The sequence below is a fragment of the Bos javanicus genome, chromosome X (genome assembly GCF_032452875.1).
Source record: "Bos javanicus breed banteng chromosome X, ARS-OSU_banteng_1.0, whole genome shotgun sequence".
NCBI classification, from domain to species: Eukaryota; Metazoa; Chordata; class Mammalia; order Artiodactyla; family Bovidae; genus Bos; species Bos javanicus.
This window is the reverse complement of record NC_083897.1, coordinates 53,363,149-53,384,712: the sequence shown is the minus strand read 5'-3', so window position 1 is coordinate 53,384,712 and position 21,564 is coordinate 53,363,149. Positions and strand designations below refer to the sequence as shown.

The following is a 21,564-nucleotide window of genomic DNA, read 5'->3' as shown; positions in this document are numbered from 1 at the left end:
TCACTTCATTTCTCTAGAGTCAAAGACTTGAATTTCCCAAGGAGCCTAGCAGGGGTAGTATGACACAGCAAATTAAAACATGAACAAAAATTTTATATTATAAAAGAAAAATGCCTTTTACCTATTAAAAACAGTAAGAAATACTTGACTCAAGATTATTGCAATAAGGATCAAAACTATTGCAATAGGGGAGAGAAATTAAACTCAACTGTAAATACGACAGGGACAGGTAGGGATTTATGGCCAATGGGAAAGGTGCAGGAGAGGATGAAAAATTATGAAGAGGAACTTGGTTATGTATCAAGCTTGAATAGATATCAAGGTTGGGAGAATTCTTGATAAATTGCCTAACCAGAATGTCTTGCTAAAACTGGACTTAGCAGGCCAAAGCCAGAACTGAGGACAAGACCTCATTGAAAAGAAAGCCAGAGAAGCCTGAGTAAAATTTTGGTCCATGAGGGAGTCCTTGTCAGTATGTATCAGTGATTTTTTGCAGCATTTCCCAAAGACTACTTGCTTCAGAATCTTCTATCTCCCTTGTTAATAATACAGACTTTGGTACTCCTCTCCAGATTTCATGAGTCAAATCCACTTCCAACTGGGCCCCAAAATATACATTATTATCATGTTCCCCTGAGAGATTTTAATGCACACTAACACCTGAGAACCACCAGCAGTATGGCGGAAATACAATTATATTGAATACAAACGTGCCTAGAGAAAGGCTACAAGGAAATACATCAAAATGCCAGAGATCCTAACTGCATATATCAAATGACCTAAATTGTCTTATTCTGTGTTAGGATCAATTTGTTTTTAATTTCAACATTTCTCATATTGGGCTACATCATAAAATACATGTTATGTGATCAGTTTATTTTTCTCAAAAAAGTATTTCTGAATAAATGGTGTATGTTGCAGATACTCTAATAATTAAAAAAAACTAAGGTATGAAATATATATGGGAATGTGCATATAAAAGCAGAAAAAGTCATAAAGGAATTCACCACAAATGACATATGGAAATAGATGTGTGATAAAATGTAATTTTTCTGTTATTTACTTCAGTGTCAGGTTTTTAGATTTTAATTTTTTGTACAGTTATATTATTGCCATAAAGGAATTCTGAATATGTCATCATGTTAATTTGGACTACACAGAAAATTATGATACTAATCCAGTATTCGTAACATAGCACTACTTTTAGTGTGTACTATATTTGAAACAGTGTCTTCAGCTATTTACAGGTACTAATCAATCCATTCCTCAGAAGAAATCTGTGAGGGCTGTACTATCAATGTACCCATTGTACATAGGAGAAAGTTGAGATACATAGTGATTAAGCAAATTACCTAAAATTGTACAACTAGTAAGTTGTAACAGAGAAGGCAATGGCACCCGACTCCAGTACTCTTGCCTGGCAAATCCCATGGATGGAGGAGCCTGGTGGGCTGCAGTCCATGGGGTCGCTACGAGTCAGACACGACTGAGCGACTTCACTTTCACTTTTCACTTTCATGCATTGGAGAAGGAAATGGCAACCCACTCCAGTGTTCTTGCCTGGAGAATCCCAGGGACGGGGGAGCCTGGTGGGCTGCTGTCTATGGGGTCGCACAGAGTTGGACACGACTGAAGCGACTTAGCAGCAGCAGCAGCAGCAGCAGTAAGTTGTAAACCCAAGATACAGCTCAAAATGTTGGGTCCAGGACCAGTGCTCTCAGCATTTCATAAAACAAATAATAAATCCATTAAAGCAGTGATTGAAACAGCCACCTATTTTCTTCAATATAATTTTAAAATAATGTTTTTTAAGATATTTTAGTAGTAGCAAATTCCAATCCTATTGTTTCTTCTAAAGAGAGACATGTTTTTCCTCACACCGAATAAAACTGGGTATGAGATGAAGTGAAGTGAAGGTGAAAGTGGCTCAGTCGTGTCTGACTCCTTGCAACCCCATGGGCTATACAGTCCATGGAATTCTCCAGGCAAGAATACTGGAGTGGGTAGCCTTTCCCTTCTTCAGGGGATTTTTCCCAACCCAGGGATCAAACCCAGGTCTTCGACATTGCAGGTGGATTCTTTATTAGCTGAGCCACAAGGGAAATCCAAGAATATTGGATTGGGTAGCTTATCCCTTCTCTAGAGGATCTTCCTGACCTAGGAATGGAACCTGGGTCTCCTGCATTGCAGGTGGATTCTTTACCAACTGAGCTATCAGGGAAGCCCAAGGGTGGATATAGTGGAGATAATCAGGCTATTGATGTTGGGAACCAAAAAGGAAAAAAAGCAAAAGGAAAAAAATGAAGTCCTTAATGTTGAGGACTTGAGAGGTAATCGTGGTAAGTCCAACTTGTGAGGAAGATGACATTAGGGGGAAGAGAAACTATGCAGAAGTACAAACTAGGACCTAGAGTAAAGCTATTGAGTAGAAAAATTGAGACACCTGTCAGCAATTGAAGAATGGCATTAGTTGTATGAATGCATATTTCACGGGAAAGAAATGTGCCAAGTAGATTTTGTCAGTGTTTGTGATTCATATACATTTTCAAAAGTGAATAAGTATGAGGTAAAGAATATCCCCTAACTTGTTTTTTAAAATAATGACAGGTTTCTTTTTCTCTTTTAGCAAACTTGACTGTCTATTGAAGAAACTTAAAAAGGGTCACCTCTGTGACCAGAGCCAGCATTGCACTTTGAACACCACTGAGCAGGAAACCTGAGACAGAGAAATAGGGTTAATCTTAATGGTGGAACATACTTTGACCTGCTGAGATTGAGGTAAGTTTGAGACATTCAGGAGAGTTCCATTAAAGTTCAGACAAAAATCTACGGGGCCAAAGAGTAGTTTGGGCTAGACATATGGAATTGTAGTGACAAATGCAGAAATGAATAGGATCTGCCAAAGAGAACATAGAGACTGAAGAGAGAGAGGACTTGTAATATTCAGGGAAGTGATATAGCTCAGGCTCTAAGAGTCCAAGTGTTAGAACTTCTCACTTCTACTTGGGTCTAAATCTCTACTCAGCCCCTCAGTATTCCAGTAAAATACAACTATGAGATAGTTATGTAAGATTCACATTGAATATAAGAACAAAGAATGGGTGAACCTAAGAGAATGCTAAAAGGTATATTTTGCAAATTGTATCTATAAGAATGCTGATACTGATTTTTAAATATCAAACAAGATTGAATTCAAAGCAATTGACAATTATATAGATTAAAAAAAGACATTTAATAAAGAGAAAGATCAATCCACTAGATGGTATTCTAATTATTTATATGTGCCTAAAGACATAAAGGAAAAAAATCAGAATAACAGAACAAGTATAAAATGCATAATTATAGTGAGAAGGAATAATACAAAGCATTTTTTTGGTAAATAATAGTATTATCAAAAAATATCAGTAAGGACCTCAAAGATTTTACAAAATTCTTAACATATTTGACCTTATCATATATATAGAACACAGTGAATAACAACTATTGAATAACTGGGGAACTGAAGTTTGAAACAGTTCCAGAGCTTGCACAGGTGGGGAATAATTCAGTCAAATTGCAGTCTTTCCGAATACTGGCTTTCCCAAGTGGTGCTAGTGGTAAAGAATTTGTCTGCCAATGCAGGAGATGCCAGAGACACAGGTTCAATCCCCAGGTTGGGAAGATCCTCTGGGGGAGGAAATGGCAACCCACTCCAGTATTGTTGTCTGGAAAATTCCATGGACAGATGAGCCTGAAGGGCTACAATCCATGGGGCCACAAAGAGTCGGACACAACTGAGAACACACAGACAAAAGTGAGCATTCACACACCAGGAGCATTCAGTAGAGTCCTCAGAAGGAAAATATTTGAGTAGTAGTAATAAATTAACACTAGAGTAAAACCTGCTGTAAACATGCCTGATAAAGTTTAAAGAAAATCCTCAAGAGTTAAGATGATCTGCCTCCAAGAACAAAATCCTGCATTCTTTAAAGGAAGAAAACATAATCCCAATATTTAACCACGTAAAATTCACAATGTTCATCATTTAATAAAAAGTTACTAGTAATACAAAAGTAGTAGGAAATTATGACCAATAATTAAGAGAGAGAAATACTCAGTATAAACAAAACAGAAATTATAGCAGCATCCAAGGTGAGGTTAACATCCACAGATTTAAAACAGCTATTATAAATATGCCCAAGGATTAAAGGAAAGTATTATTATAATGAGGAGTTAAACGGCAGATATAAATGTTCCCAAGTGAAGCTTTGAATGAAAATAGTATTTGTTGAGATTAATGGTAGACCTGACACTCACTGAAAGCTCATTGAGTTGACAGCCCTAGGAACAGAAACTATCAGGAGCTTCTTCATTGATCTGTGCGACAGTACCAAGATGTCTAATGTATCTATAATTAGGGAACAGTAAAAAATTTTTGAAAAAAATAATGGCAGAAGGTTTTCCAAATTTAAGGAAAACTGAAAACTCAAAGATTCAAGAATCTCAATGAAGCCAAGCCGGAAAAACAAATAAGGCCACGCCAAAGCATATAATGACAAAATATCCGAAAACTAGTAATAAAAAGAAAATCTTAAAAACAGCTGGAGATATAATATCATATATGAAACGAGTCGCCAGTCCAGGTTCGATGCACGATACTGGATGCTTGGGGCTGGTGCACTGGGATGCCCCAGAGGGATGGTACGGGGAGGGAGGAGGGAGGAGGGTTCAGGATGGGGAACACGTGTATACCTGTGGCAGATATATGGCAAAACCAATACAATATTGTAAAGTTAAAAAATAAAAAAAAAGAAACACAAATGTAAAAATCACCGTGCATGGTTTACTTATCAGAAATGGTGTAAGCCAGAATATGACTGAGTCATGTTTGAAGTACTAAAAAAATAAAAACTGTCAAACTAGAATTTGCTGTTCTCTGTAAATATCCTTGAAAATAATGATAAAATACTTTCAGTCAGTTCAGTCGCTCAGTCGTGTCAGACTCTTTGTGACCCCATGGACTGCAGCACGCCAGGCTTCTTTGTCCATCACCAACTCCTGAAGCTTGCTCAAACTCATGTCCATCGAGTCGGTGATGCCATCTGACCATCTCTTCTTCTGTCATCCCCTTCTCTTCCTGCCTTCAATCTTGCCCTGCAGCAGTGTCTTTTCAAATTCCATCAGGTAGCCAAAGTGTTAGGGCTTCAGCTTCAGCATCAGTCCTTCCAAAGAGTATTCAGGACTGATTTCCTTTAGTATTGACCAATTTGATCTCCTTGCAGTCCAAGGGACTCTCAAGATTCTTCTCCAACGCCACAGTTCAAAAGCATCAATTCTTCAACACTCAGCCTTCTTTATGGTTCAACTCTCACATCCAGACATGACTACTGGAAAAACCATAGCTTTGACTAGATAGATAGACCTTTGTTGGCAAAATAATGTCTCTGCTTTTTAATATGCTATCTATGTTGGTCATAACTTTTCTTCCAAGGAGCAAGCGTCTTTTAATTACATGGCTGCAGTCACCATCTGCAGTCCTTTTGGAGCCCCCCAAAATAAAGTCTGTCACTGTTTCCAATGTTTCTCCATCTATTTGCCATGAAGTGATGGGACCGGATGCCATGGTCTTAGCTTTTTGAATGTTGAGTTTTAAGCCAACTTTTTCACTCTCCTTTTTCACTTTTATCAAGAGACTCTTTAGTTCCTCTTAGCTTTCTGCCATAAGGATAGTGTCATCTGCTTATCTGAGGTTATAAATATTTCTTTAAATATTTCTTTGAATACTAACAAAGCCTGAAAGAGTTTGTTGCCAGTTGACTAGCAATATAAGAAGTATGTTTTAAAATGTACTTCAGACTGAGGGGAATAATGCCAGATGGAACACTGAATCTGGGCAAAGGACAAAGAACACCAAATATGGTAAATAGGTAAGTAAATATACTTTTTCTCAGTTTTAAATATTTTTTTAAAAACTAAAATAAGATAGCATATTAAAAAGCAGAGACATTACTTTGTCCACAAAGGTCTGTCTAGTCAAGGCTATGGTTTTTCCAGTGGTCATGTATGGATGTGAGGGTTGGACTATAAAGAAAGCTGAGCACTGAAGAATTGATGCTTTTGAACTGTGGTGTTGGAGAAGACTCTTGAGAGTCCCTTGGACTGCAAGGAGATCCAATCAGTCCATCCTAAAGGAGATCAGTCCTGGGTGTTCATGGGAAGGACTGATGTTGAAGCTGAAATTCCAATACTTTGGCCACCTAATGCGAAGAGCTGACTCATTTGAAAAGACCCTGATGCTGAGAAAGATTGAGGGCAGGAGAAGGGGACGACAGAGGATGAGATGGTTGGATAACATCACGAACTCAATGGACATGGGTTTGGGTAGACTCCGGGAGTTGGTGATGAACAGGGAGGCCTGGCGTGCTGCAGTTCATGGGGTTGCAAAGAGTCAGACACTACTGAGCTGCTGAACTTACTGAAAATAAGATAAATACATTATGTAATTCATATGATATGTACAGTAAAATACATTACAAAAATACCACAATAAGGGAAAATAAAATAAAATATGATTATTGTAAGATTCTTACATTTATATGTGAAGTGCTAAAATCAGTGTTTAAAAGTAGATAGAAGTTAAAAATACAGTGTGCAAATTCCACCGAAACTAGTAAAAATAAAATAATGTGTACTAATAAGCCAACAGAAGAGATAACATAAATTACTAAAAATGGTCAAGTAATTCAAATGAAGGCAGGAAAAGATCAATTCAAAAAGAGATACAAATAGAAAACAGCAAAACATCAAATTTGAACCAAATTGTTTTGAAAATTACATTAAACATAACTATTATGAACATTCCAATTACAATGTTAGTTTGTCTGATTGGATGAAAAAGCAGGACCCAAACATACACTCTATAAAAAATAGACTTTATTTTAAAAAATTATTTACTTATTTGGCTGCATCAGGTCTTAGTTGCTGCTCTCAAATTTAGTTGCTGCACAGCATATTGGATCTTAGTTCCCTTCCCAGAGATTAAACCCACATCCTCCACATTGCAGGGTGGATTCTTAACCACTGGACCACCTGGGAAGTCCCAGAAATAGATTTTAAATATAAAAATACATATAGGCTAAATTCAATGGGTACAAATGTGTATTAAGAAAAATGCTAAGGCTTGTCATTATATTAACATTAGACAAAGTATACTTCAGAACAAGGAATATTACTTCAGAAAAACAAAGGTGTTTTTATAATGCTAGATTAATTCATCAAGTGAAAATGAAAATAACTCAGTCGTGTCCAACTCTTTGAGATCCCATGGACTATACAGTCCGTGGAATTCTCCAGGCCAGAATACTGGAGTGGGTAGCCTTTCCCTTCTCCAGGGGATCTTCCCAACGCAGGGATCAAACCCAGGTCTCCCACATTGCAGGCAGATCTTTACCAGCTGAGCCACAAGGTCACAGAAATCCTAAATATGCTGCACCCAATAATATGCTTCAAAATGCTTAAAGCAAATCCTACCACTGAAAAGATACATAGACAAATCTGAAATTATAGTTGTAGATGTCAATGCTTCTCGCTCAGTAATTAATAGAGCAAGTAGACAAAAAAATTAAGGGTATAAAAACCTGAACAGTAACACACAAAAATCTTCACACAAATATTTATAGCAGTTTATAATTGCCAAAATGTGGAAGCAACCAAGATGTCCTTCAATAGATAAATGGATAAACAAACTAGGGTTCATCCATAAATGGAATATTATTCAACAATAAAAATACATAATCAAGTGACAAAAAGATATAGAGGAAACTTAAATGTGTATTTCTGAGTGACAGAAGCCAAACTGATAAGGCTCCATACTGTATGATTCCAAGTATATAACATTCTGGAAAAGGCAAAAGTAAAAGGCAACAGTAAAAAGATTGAAATATTTCAATGATTTTATGTACATACTAATTGAAATTTGTAGAACAATCCAAATAACAACAGCAAAATAAGTATTTTTGAGTAAACATGGAATATACAAAAGCATTCAAACAAAAACTGGAATGCATTTGTGCTGCAGACAAAGTCCTTCAGGCTCCACTTCCTTTTTGGTAAAACAGGTATAAAAGGTATAAAAACTTGTATAAAACCTACCTCGTAGACTTGTGCTGAGGATTAGATGAAGCAAGAGAGACATAAGAGACACAAGTTCGATCTCTGGGTCGGAAAGATCCCCTGGAGAAGGAAATGGCAACCCACTCCAGTATTCCTGCCCAGAGAATCCCATGGATAGAGGAGCCTGGCAGGCTCCTCCATGGGGTTGCAAAGAGTCGGACATGACTGAAGTGACTTAGCACACATGTACAGTAAAGCTCACTTACAAAACCTGTACAAGATGAGAAATTTCAGGCAATAATGACAAAAAAAATGCAGAGGCATAGACAAGGAAATTTGCTGATTTTTATGTTTTTTGTTATTTTTTCATATGGCGTGGAAATCCGTGGTCCTTTGAGAAAAGCGAGAGCCAGCTATTCAATACCAAAAGGTGATGGTAATGGGCTATACGACCTTCTCTTTATGGCTATTCTTTGTTCTTTTCTTCTGAGAGTTGAAGATACCAATGAAGTTTGAGAATTTTTCATCGTAGAGAGGCTGCACCTCCTGCAGTTAAGTTGCCCAAAGTTGTTTCCAGATTTGAAAGGCCATGCGGGACACTAATGTAATGAGGAGTAGAAGAGAGAGGATCAGCTGCAACATGAAACAGTGATAGGGAATCATGTCTGACCAATTGCCCATTGTAATGGACAGGTTTTCACTCAGAGAAGACCCTCTCTTCACTTTTCCAACAGTGAGTTCATAATTTTTAGGTGTCAGAGAGGAGCCATCCCACAGTTATAAATTCTCTGGGTTGTTGTTGCCTTTTTCATCCAGTCTAAGTTCACAGATAGGTGATTTGGGCAAGAGGCTTAAAGGGAGTATGACCAGAGGAGTTCAATGGCTGTTGACCTGGCAACTGGGGGCTTCATTATTACCTGTCTCTTTTTCCCCCTCTGAAACTTTATTACCCTAGCACTCAGAGCTGCTTATCAGTCTTGGTTTCCACTTCAGCCTTGGGTGGAAGAACTACTGCCAGTTTCCCTAGAAACTTTATTCACTGACTAAGTTATTTGGTGTTTCCCATTTCGTACTGAAAAAATGACTTGTGATTCTTTTCTGCCAGTATTATCAGATGGGAAAAGAAATGTTGAAGCATTCATCAAAAGTGTCCAGCCACTGCTTTGTCACATGTAGTCGTCTCCTTCTGGTCTCCACCATAAATCCTTACTCTTGTTTTGGGTGTATTATGCTAGACATGGGATTATTTGTCCCCCAGGGCCTTCAAGGGAAGAACTCATCCAGGGGTCCTCTTTCCACCCTGCTTTCCAATTAGTCTCAGAGAGGAGGTCATTTCTCAGAAACCCTTTGTCTGGCCCTCATCAGAGGCAGCTCCCTTCACTTTGCCAGAAGACCTAAATTAACTCCGTTAAGAGAATCTACCACATGAAAAACCTTACTCTGTGACTAAGTCTCTGTATGTCTAAAACTGTTGGAACTGAACAGAAGCTATGAGTTCTAACTCTTGCCTAGAAACAGCCTTCTCCCAAAGGAGGATCCTGCCACCACCCTGCTCTCCTGGAGTGATGGCTCCACCGGTATCAGAAAGATGCTCGTCAGGAGACATCAAGTGCCCTGGGAATGTGAGGACAGTGCAGTCACTATCTGACTTGGGGCCTTGGTCTCATTCCCTTCCAGCCTCAATGGGCCTGTGAAGATAGCACAGAAGCTTCTGTGAAGACAGAAGCTGAGTCATATGTTCAAAGGGAAAAGGAAGAGGGACTCACACTTCTTAAGGACGGATCTGCTGAGAGTCAGGAATCTGGTGGAGCTTTATCCTCCTAGAAGTGGAGGGGGCAGGAGAACTACAGATGTGACTGGTATTTGAAGGGTAGCATGATCTGGAGAGAAGGAAAAGAAGGAAAAAAGAACAGGAGAGAAGGAAAATATTTACATATTTCTGTTTTGACTGTGACTCAATGTCATTTTGGGCTTCCCAAGTGGTGCAGTGGTAAAAAATCTGCCTACCAATGCAGAAGACGCAAGAGACGTGGGTTCGATCCCTGGGTCTGGAAGATCCCTTAGAGGAGGGAATAGCTATCCACTCCATTATTCTTGTCTGGAGAATCCTACGGACAGAGGAGACTGTCAAGCTACAGTCAATAGGGTCACAAAGAGCCAGACATGACTGAACTTAGCACACATGCATGCAATGCTGTTTTATGTGGTGGAATAAGTGCCCTGATGGGGCTGGGGAAGAAAAGAAGGTGTCTATACCATTTCCATTCAACTGAGTCATGTACCCCATGAATGGAGACTGGAGTAAGGGAGTGAAGTCACCATCTACCCTATTCCCCATGTTTTCCTTTCCCCTTAGCTTACCCTCTTGTTTTACATAGGAAAATAGTATTTTCTTTGAGGTCCTGAAAAGTGAGATCAAAGTCTAATACTATGTCTGCCAGACAGGACACAAGACACTGGAAAAAGAGATACAGGAGACTTCCCTGGAGTAACTGTTCATGTCTGTAAGTCACCTCACCCCTCTTAGTCTCACTTGGAAAATATATATTTGTGTTATGTATGGGCTTCCCTTGTGGCTCAGCTGGTAAAGACTCTGCCTGCAGTGTGGGAGACCTGGGTTTGATCCTTGGGTTGGGAAGATCCCCTGGAGAAAGGAAAGACTACCCACTCCAGTATTCTGGCCTGGACAATTCACAGTCCATGGGGTCACAAAGAGTCGGACATGACTGATCGACTTTCACTTTCATTGCTATGGGGTAGAGTGATGGCACTGCAAACATAAACAAGTAGAACTGAGAGCTTGATGGATGAGCCAAGAACCAGGGCATATGCTTCGGTATCTGTGTTTCCTGTTGTACCATTCTGGTTGTCAGGCATCTCCCATCTTTCTGTCCTTCTCTCAGCGCACCCCAGATTCACTAACCCTAACTTCTGTCTACATTCCTGTCATGTCACAAAGGGCTGGGCTGGAGCAAAGGATTTCAAGAATGGGAGCAAAGAGGGATCTCCTGGAAAACCTGCTGCTTTCCGCTCTCCTCCCCTGGAGAAGTTGAAAAGGAAGAAAACCATCATCCTGTTTGTTCTTGTGTCATGTGCTATTATGTTCCCTTACTTCTCCCTGCAGATAACTTTAGGGAAATACTTCTCTGCTGAACCTTTGAAAGGTAAGGTGATACATAGGATCAAAGGCTATTTGTGTATTTTGTATGAGACCACACAGTACCAGCCAAGAGCTCTCCCTGGGCCCCAGTGACAGACCTCACCTCATAACTCTAGGATGACATTGAATAAATACTGGCCAAAGAAGAGGTGGTCTCTCCTGTCAAAGAGGATCACATCAGCTTCTTCTCCCAGCCAGCTAGGTCTGGGCCAGAGACTAAAGTCATTTCCATCCAGCAAAACACTTTGAGTTTCTAGACAGAAGATATTTTTTAATGTAAGTCCAAGGAATTATTTTAAGACTCATGCTGTAGGCTCTACATCTACATTCAGTCTCTATATATGATTTCAATTCAGTTAAAAATTCACTGAGTTCCAGACTCTGGGTGAGATTATAGAGACATTTGTTGTTTCATGATAGGGTACTTTCATAGTTAGTATCAGTGGGCTTTATTTAATACCATATAGACCTGGGAAGGGCCATCCCTCTGTCTCCTACTATGTGAGCTAGACAACTTTTTTAACCTCCCTGTGCCTTAACTTCTGATTCATAAATGGTGATAAAACCTTAAAAGGATGTTTTGAAGATCAAATATGTTAGTATCATCAAAGTACTTAATACGGTGTCTGGCATAGAAATGTAGGCTACACTGGACCTTCACTCTTTTGTTCTTCCATCTTAATGTTGAGTTCTTGCTCTGGCTTTACCTGGTGGTAGCATAACCCATTTCAACATGTTCTACCATTTCAAATACATTCCTTTCACAAAGAGGAAAAAAGCTAATAATTGTTGGGTTGAAAATGTAGATTTTGATAAAGCTTATGAGAATGATCCTGCTTTAGTTTGTAGAACTGGTATAAGGATAGAAAGACTTTATGACTCAATTTTATAAGCCATTTGCATTTTTAACAAATATTTTGGGGGTATCTGTTACATCCCAGGCTCGGTAAGCCTACAGATCATGTCTTCATCTCAGAACTTCCTTCTAGGCTCCAGATCCATGTATCCAACTACCTGTCAGAAATTTTATACCTAGAGCAATAGTTCTCAAATGGTGTTGATTTCATTCCCTGGCTCCAGGAGACATGTGGAAATATCTGAAAACACTTTCAGTAGTCACAACTTGGAGTACTACTGAAATTTTGTGGGTAGAGGCTAAACATCCCACAATGCATAGAACAGCCTTCACAACAAAGAGCTCTCTGAACCAAAGTGTCAACAGTATTGAGACAAAGCTCTCTAGAGCAAGGTAAACGTTATTACCCACCCTGTGTGCACAGATACAGGGTAGAACCCAACTTTGGAATCTAACAACCCTGGATTAGAATAACTATGCTGCCTATTCCCTGGCATGCCCTTGAAAAATGTATGTAACCTCTCTGAGCCTTTGTAGAGTGTGCCATGGCAAAAAACCACTACAATATTATAAAGTAATTAGCCTCCAATTAAAATAAATAAATTTTTTAAAAAAGAGGAATGAGTTATAACAGGGAATACTGATACCTACAGTCCATGGGGTCGCAAAGAGTCAGACATGATTGAGCGACTTCATTTTCACTTTCAACTTACTGAACAGTTGTAAGAAGTTGTAAAAACAGTATGTGGAGTTCCTAACACAGTGTCTGGCCAGTAATAGGCCATTGATTTGTTAGTTTCCTTCCCACCCCACTTCCTAACTTCTGCTTCCAAGATTACTTTAACCTAAACGATGTAGCCCTACACAGCATAACTATGTCTTGAAGGGCTTCTGGAACTATAACAACAAGAAGGAAAATAAGCTCACACAGACCCAACTTGTGTATAAGAGTTGGTTCCACTTTTGTGTTGTATGTATAATGGAAGTGGGCTATGGGGAAAAATTGTCACCCCATTTCCAGGAAATCAGTGTGCCGTTACTGAGCTCTTATGGGGCCATCTTGGAAAGTTAACACAGGAATGCCCACTAACTGGGTATGTGGGTTCATCTTGTGGCTCAATAAACATAAACACCCAGAGGAGCACAAAGCCCAGGCATTTTGGAGCAAGGCCATAGGAATAATTGGGAGCCAGCCAGACACAGAAAGGGGAGAACTGTGGGCCAGTCACCTTACAACTGGGCAGAACAGAATGTGAGCTCCATAAGGGCAACTCACCACCAAGAGTTTTGAAGGAAGCTGACCTGAGCTGTGCAATTAGTTCTCCTTCTAATCTCACTAATTAGGTAAGTTGTTCCTGTAATAGAGAAGAAATGAGTGTATAGAAAGGCTAGAAGTGCTTTGGTCATGGATGACCCATCATATGGAAGAAATTAATGAGAATGGAGGGTCAGAATTCCCCAGGACAAACCAATGTATGGCCCGATAGACTAAGTTTCTGCCTTGTGCATTGTGCTAAGTCACTTGTGTCATGTCTGACTCTTTGCAACCCTGTAGATTGTAGCCCGCCAGGCTATTCAGTTTTGGGGATTCTCCAGGGATTGAATCATTGTCTCTTACATCTCCTGCATTTGCAGACATGTTCTTTACCACTAGGGTCACCTGGGAAGCCCAAGTTTCTGCCTACTAAATAACTAATATTCTAGGCCTGCTTTCTTGAAATAATTCCTAAATTGCCTAATGACATTTATTTTGTGTGTTCCTTGATCATTCAGTCACATGATTACAGTCAGTCTCTTAGTTTTCTGCCACAGATGGCTACCTGCTTAGCTGTGGTTTTACACATTCACCCTGCAAGGGCTAGTTCACCTCCAAGAACCCTCCGTGGATTTCATTATATTGATGATACTTTCACCCTGTCTCATTTTAAATAACGCAAAATTCCTGATGACAGGCATTTGCTTTGTGAGAATAGCTTGGGCAGAGTTCCACCACCACCCAGCTCCCAGTCTATATTGCCTTTATTTCTCTGGTGACAACATAAAGAGCAAAAGTGCTCTGCTTTCGGGCTTCCCTTGTGGCTTAGCTTGTAAAGAATCTGCCCACAATGTGGGAGACCTGGGTTTGATCCCTGGGTTGGGAAGATCCCCTGGAGAAGGGAAAGGCTACCCACTCCAGTATTCTGGCCTGGAGAATTCAATGGACTGTATAGTCCATGGGGTTGTGTCCATGGGTCACGACTGAGCGACTTTCACTTTCACAAGCCAATGGCCCTGTAGTTATTGTGGGATCATGAACGTCTGTATGAATTCAGGCAATTTTTATTGCTTTTCCTCTTTGTTGTTAAGAGATAGATGAGAAAAGGAGAAGAAAAAGGCCATGGTGTGAAGCTCATTGTAACATCTGGTTGTTATTATCACTACCCAATTGTTTCAATGTCATTGTCACTAACCCAGTGCCTAGTATGGTGCAGGGCATGCAGTTACACCGGTAAACCGTGGTGATTGCTGGATGTGTCTCTCCCTGTGCAGCCCTCATGCCAGTGGCCTTTCTCATCAGATGTCTGAAGGAGACAGATTCTGAGGATCAGTGTCCTGTTGACTGATGGAGCTTCTACTCCAGGTTCAAGGGCAGCGGTCCTCAGGAGACCCCAGCACTTCACATCTTCAGTTGGATATGACACCTGACTCAAGTGAGTTCATAGATCTGATAAAAGCATATTGTGGGATATCTCTGTAAGGTTCACAAACTAGCCTAAAAGTAAAGAAGCTACTTTGATCTCATCATGGAAGAAAAAGGTTAGCAGGTGGCATTTAATTTCTTCATCAGCTAATGCTTTATAGTAGCCCTTGAGGTCTATTAAAGATGTCTTCTTTTGTCTGAAAGCAATTATTTACCCAACCTGAGGGAGGAACTTGATCTTTAGCATGCATTTGGAATAAATATACCTAAATTGTTCTCACTGGGTAAATATTATTCAGTGATCAGCATGTTTCTCTCAGGTGGTTGTTGAAATATGCATTTGGTTAGAAACTCTTCCTAGTGATTTGAGATTGTAATATAGTTTATTCCCTGGAAGCTGCATTCTTTATCTATTCTATAATGAAAAGTCTTAAGATGCCAGAAAATTTCCAAATGTTAGTTAAAAATATCTTTTACTGGCAGGCTACAATTCATGGGGTCACAAGAGTTGGACACAACTTAGTGGTATCCTCAGCTTTCAACTCAGCTTTAAAAATTTATATATTTAAATAATTACTTTAGAGTGTCTTATTGATCTGCTAAAATAACCATGTAATCTTAAATGTAGATATGTTTACCTTCCCAGTACATAATAATTTCAGCTCTTTATTACCTTGCCTCCCCCCTCCTCCCCCTTGCAGTGTACCCAGGCAACCACTGATCTTCTTTCACTATAGATTACTTTTCATATCCTGGAATTTTATTCAAATGGAATCATAAAGGATTTTCTTTTTTTTTTTTGGTCAGTTGGTTTTGGTTGACTGGCTTCTTTCATTCAGCCTTTTGGTTTTAGATGTATCCATTTTGTTGCATGTATCAATAGTTCATTCTTTTTTATTGATGAGTAGTGTCCTAGTATGAGCTTCGTCTATGACTCAGTGGTAAAGAATCTATCTGCCTGTAATGCAGGAGCCGTGGGTTCGATCCCTGGGTCAGGAAGATCCTCTGGAGAAGGGAATGGCAACCCACTCCAGTATTCTTACCTGGAGAATCCCATGTACAGAGGAGCCTGGCAGGTTGCAAAGAGTCAGACATGACTCGAAGTGACAGCATGCACACACGCACACATCGCAGTATACAGATATACTCTGATTTGTTTGAAATTTGCTGTTGTGTTCTAAATTAAATCTTCAGTGAATTTTGCATGGATTTGTTTACTTTCTCTCAGGTAAATACTTAAAGAGTGCAGTGTCTGAATAATATGGTAGATTTAAGATTAACATTGTTAAGAAACTGCCAAACTGGTTATACCATTTTTCATTCCCTCAAACACTTTGTGAGAGTTCCACTCTCCTCAACCTCGCCAGTGCTTGGGATGGTCAGTCTTTCTAATTTTAGCCATTCTCGTATGAATATAGTGGTATCTGATTGTAGTTTTAATTTATAATTCTCTAATGATATTGAGCATTTTTTCATGTGCTTATTTGCTGTTTCTGTATCTTCTTTGGTGAAATTTTTATTCCAAAATTTTCCCTATTTATTTATTGTAGTATCTTTTTTGCTTCTTAAATGACTTTTGCTAGATTTTCTGTATTCTGGATACAGATGCTTTGTCAGATATATAATTTGCACATATTTTCTCCCAGCCAATGCCTTGACTTTTCATTCTCTGAGTAGTATCTTAGGAAGGGCAGTTTTTAACTTGAAGTCCAGTTTTATGTATTAGTTTGCTTATGGATTATAGTTTCAGTGTTTGTGAAATCTTCACCTAACACAAGGTCACAAGGATTTTCTCCTATGTTTCCTCTAGAAGGTTGAAAACTTTAGGTTATATTTGGGTCTCTGATGCATTTTGAGTGGACATTTGCATATTATGTGATATGTGAATCACTGTTTATATTTGTATATATGATATCCACTTGTCCCAGCACCTTTTGTTGATAAGACTATCATTTCTCCACTGAACTGCCTTTGCTTGTTTTCAAAAATCAGTTCTCCATATATGTTTGCATCTATTTCTGGATACTTTATTATTTTCCTTCAATCTGTTTGTCTACATTGATTCTAATACCACACTTCCTTGATTACTGTAGGTTTATAGTGAGCACCCCACTCCAGTACTCTTGCCTGGAAAATCCCATGGATGGAGGAGCCTGGTAGGCTGCAGTCCATGGGGTTGCTAAGAGTCGGACATGACTGAAACGACTTAGCAGCAGCATAGTGAGTCTTCAGAAATCTTGGAGTCTTCATCCTTCAACCTTATTCTTCTTTTCTCAAGGTTGTTTTTCATAGTCCATGACCTTTGTGTTTCCATATTAACTTCAGAATTGGCCCATAAATTTCTTTTTAAAAATATTTTCTAGGATTTTTATTGGTATTACACTGAATATATAGACCAATTTGGGAGAAGTACCATCTTAACAATACTACATCTTTTGACCCACAAAGACAGTTGTCTGTCCATTTATTTAAGTTTTCTTTAATTTTTCTGAGCAATGTTTTATAGTGTTCAGTGAACAGGTCTTCTCATTTTTGAACAAGTTGTTCATACGTATTTCAGACTTTTTGATGCTATTCTAAAGAACACTGTTTTGTAAATAAAATTTCCAGTTATTGTATTTTCACTGTACTGTCAGCAGCCAAATGTTTAATAATAGCCACGCAGGGACTTTTTGGTTGAAAGAACAGGCTACTCTAGGATGTAAAAACTATTTGATGTGTAACATGCTTTTGACTGTGTTTCTTTATCAGCTTTTAGATGTTATTGGCAATGTGCTGAAACTAGGGAGGAAGATGTCAGAGATAATTCTACAGGACATCTCCAGAAAAATCAGCGACTGAAATAAAATAATTATGGCAGCTTTCAATTTCATGCATGTGGTTAGAATTGAACCAATTTAATTGTGGGTTTTTTCTTTTTTGTGCCCCAGCAAGTCTTCCTCAGTGAATTCCTGGGTTCTCTAGTGGTGAAACAGACAGAAGGAGAAAGCACGTATGTATATGAACATGTATGTTTATGTGTATATGTATATTGGAGAAGCTACCAGGAATCTTTATTGGAAGGAAAACTTGAGGTTAATGCTGTGGTCATGTCAGTCCTTTTAACTTCCTGTCACATAATTGGAACCAAATTGGTTGCTGTTTGTTTGCTGGCTTCACTTGCCAAGCATGGTTACCATGGTGACTTAGTGACTGCTGTGGGATTTGATGCAGATTGAACATCATTTTATAATTCTAACCTGTCTTATTTATTACTATTATAGTTGTCAAGTGTTGCTTTTCTGATTAGCTCATTCCTTTCAGATTTGTTCACTGAAATTTGACTGGAGGTAGAGCTTTCTCTTTTCTCTATTTTTTTATTTATGTAAGTATGACTCATAGATTATCCTATTTTGCTCAGAGGTCTACCATTTGGTGCTGTAATTATTTATTTTGATGCTCAATTTGTCCCAGAATTGGCCAGCAGAGGCCCCTTTAAGTTGGCTTCTGTTTCCATTTGATGCCTCCTTAGAATTCTTTGAACATGTACTTTGCTCTCTGAGCCCGAGTATCTCCAAATCTGTAGAAAGAAAATTATGATTCTCCACCTCAGAGCATCCTTTTGTAGAACTGAAAAGTCTGATAATTACAACCTTCAGCATGTGGCATCTATTAGGCCCTCACCAAATTGTATTTCTCCACTCCAACATTACCTCCTTCATTCTGTTTAGTGTGATGCCTTTGACATTTCCATAATAGCATGACGACTGGAGAGAATACTTGGACATGTAACATAAACAGGGATAAGGGTACATGTCCATGATGTGAAAGCCTCAGTGTCACTGCTGTGTGTGGAGGAAAAGCATCATTGCACAGCTTCCAGGGAAATGAGAGGAGTCAGCAGGCAAACACATCCTGAGCCCCTTCCCCTGCATTTCATGTGCTTTCCCCTCTTCTCACTTCCCTCTCTATTCCATGTGCTGTCTTATCTCCTTATTCTTCCTTAAAGTAGGACATCACAGAAGGATGTGGACACTGAGCCCCAGAAACAAGATCCAGTAGAAAGAACCAGTTGTGATGTTGAGTCTGCTAGACAGGTTCTTGGAGCAAGAGTGAAGAGATTGGGTCCCATCACTGGTACACTTTAGGTAAGTCACCACTCTTCCCTCCATTCTCTTCTATACAACAGGATAACAGTACCCAATGCTTCCGACCACCCAGGAGTTTAGGTATGAACCCATGTGGGAAAGCAATATGTGATTGTAGGTGGGAGGGAAGGACCAGTGTACTACATTAACAGATACACCCCAGATATATTAGAATTTTGCATGGTAGGCGTTAAATTACCTTTTTTAAGCCGTACAGCATGTGGGATCTTAGTTCCTCAACTGGATATTGAACCCACATCCCCTGCATTGGAAGCACTGAGGCTTTACTGCTGGACTGCCATGGAAGTCCCATGTTGGGCATTAAATTAATGCTACACAGATGTTAGCTGTTTGGGTCAGGAATTATCCAAATGGGATCCTCAAAGCACTTCATTAAACTCACTTGGGGGTACTTATTAAAATTCCAGATTCCTGTACCCCACCCTAGGTCTGCTGAATTAAACCCAGGGAGGTAGAATGGGAGGTGCCTACATTTTGAAGAATATTTCCAGTGTTTCTGGTATTCATCCAATTTTAAACAGCTCTGCTGCAGATTTGCAACAAACACTTCTTAAAATTCTGCATCATTTAATGTCTTTTGTCTTTGCCGACTTGTCCTGTACCTCAGTCTTAAATATCTGCCCCTGCTCCTGTATGTCAAATAGGTAACAGTTCCTTCATGCAAGTAATATTTATGCAGAGATTTATATGTGAAGCAATGAAATAGGCACTGGGGACACAGCAAAAAGAACAAGACAGGCAAGGTCCCTAGAGTTTTATTCTAGTTTGGGGAAACTGGCAGTAATCAGGTAAACCAGTAAGTGGGATAATTCCATATGGGGATGAGTGCTTTGAGGAAAATAAACACATAAATAGAGTAAAAAATGAGTGGCATGGGGATTATAATGGAGGGGTTGTCAGTGAATCTCTTTCTCAGGAAGTGACATTTGAGCTGAGTCCTGAATGACAAGAGGAAACCAGGCCTGGGCAGGCCTTTGGGTCACTCATCCTGTCGAGTATGTGGCACTGCTGGTTCCAGGAGCAGAAGACAAGGTCCAGTGAGTGGAGCCTGGCACACAAGTGCAGATGGTAGGAGATGAGGTCAAGGGCAGACAGCAGCCACATGGTGTGGGACATGTAAGGAGTTTGGAGTTCATCCTGAGGGTGAAGGGCTAGAGGGAGGGAGTGACAAGCTGTGATTCATGCACTCACAAGGTGACTCTGGCTGCTGTGTGGGGAATGGACTGGACAGATATAGGAGAGATGGAGGGAATAACCACTAGGAGAATCTTGCAGGGTCCATGGCAGAGACGAAGGTGGATTGGCCCTGAGCTGCAGTGGTATGCAGAGGACAGGTGGCGTGGACAGGGTGTGCCAGAGGCAGGGTAGGAAGGACCTGCAGTGGCTGTGTGTTGGAGTGGTGGGGTATATGAGGATAACGCAGGATCCTGAATGAGGCCTCGGATTTATGTTCAGTCATGTACAGAAATTGTGATGGTGTTTCCTCAGATCAGTTATTCCAAGTACTTGAAAACATTCTTATGATAATTAGGTATCCAACATTGGTGACAATGAAAATTAATGAGATACAAAATCTCTTTTGATGAATAGAATTCAGTTGTAAGACTATTAAACTTTATTAAATATACATGTAAATGATAAAACTATAATAAGATCTGTATTGTGAGTATTTTTTAAAGCAGCTTGCATTTTTTGAGCTGTTATTGTGTGCCTAGCATTGTTTTAAGGCTTTTTATATATTAATTCAGTTCTCAAAGCAGCAACCTTTGATGTAGCTATGATTGTTTTACCCATCTTATAGAATGAGGAAAACAACTGAAGTGCTGAGTAGTTCTTTCAGTCTACTAAGATCACAGAAAGTCAGGTATCCCAATATCTCTGCAGTAGAATTTTTGTTGTTGTTGTTCTTGTTGCTTGGTTGCTAAGTCATGTCTGACTCTTTTGCAACCCCACAGACTGTAGCCCGCCAGGCTCCTCTGTCCGTGGGATTTTGCAGGCAAGAATACCAGAGTGGGTTGCCATTTCCTTCTCCAGGGGATCTTCCTGATTCTGGGATTGAACCTGCATCTCCTGCACTGGCAGGCAGATTCTTTACTGCTGAGCCATCTGGGAAGCCCAGTAGAATTTTTTAAATATTAGTATTAGGGACCATTTATGCTTGTAAAGACCAAAACACAAAGCAATATTGTTTAGAAACATTTTGTCTTCTACAGTAAGTACTGCACAATCCCAGTTTTTATACATGAGACAATTGAGTGATTATAAGGTGAAGTAAAAGTATTGAAACTCACACAGTTTGTAAGTGGCAGAATAGCAGTTTGGACCTAGCCTGTCTCCAAAGCCCATACTTCTAGCTAATACTCTTAGGGAGAAGAAAAATATTTGTTGAACCATGTCAGCCCACAATGGATGATGTTAGGTTAGAGCCATCCATATCTCTTTGGGTAGAAACTATGCTTCATTAGGCATTTTGCTATGTACCAGATGGTATTTATTTAACAAAAAGGTAATGATTATACGAAAAAAAGCATGACAAAGATAAACAAAGCCAGACCTTAGTTAAAGTGGTAAGGACATATTTTAATCAGTAATATATTATTATGACAGGGAAAAGAGTCCAGTGTGAGCT

General features: G+C 39.4%; 1 long non-coding RNA gene across 1 annotated transcript in view; it reads left to right on the top strand.

The window, feature by feature from the left end:
• LOC133242966 (uncharacterized) overlaps positions 1-21,564 on the top strand; it is a 41,465-nt gene that overhangs the window by 1,481 nt on the left and 18,420 nt on the right. Inside the window, exons 2-6 of the long non-coding RNA XR_009734928.1 lie at positions 2,627-2,778; positions 11,216-11,255; positions 14,637-14,797; positions 17,718-17,779; positions 18,779-18,914. This is a non-coding gene — a long non-coding RNA (uncharacterized LOC133242966). The remainder of the gene's footprint in view (positions 1-2,626; positions 2,779-11,215; positions 11,256-14,636; positions 14,798-17,717; positions 17,780-18,778; positions 18,915-21,564) is intronic.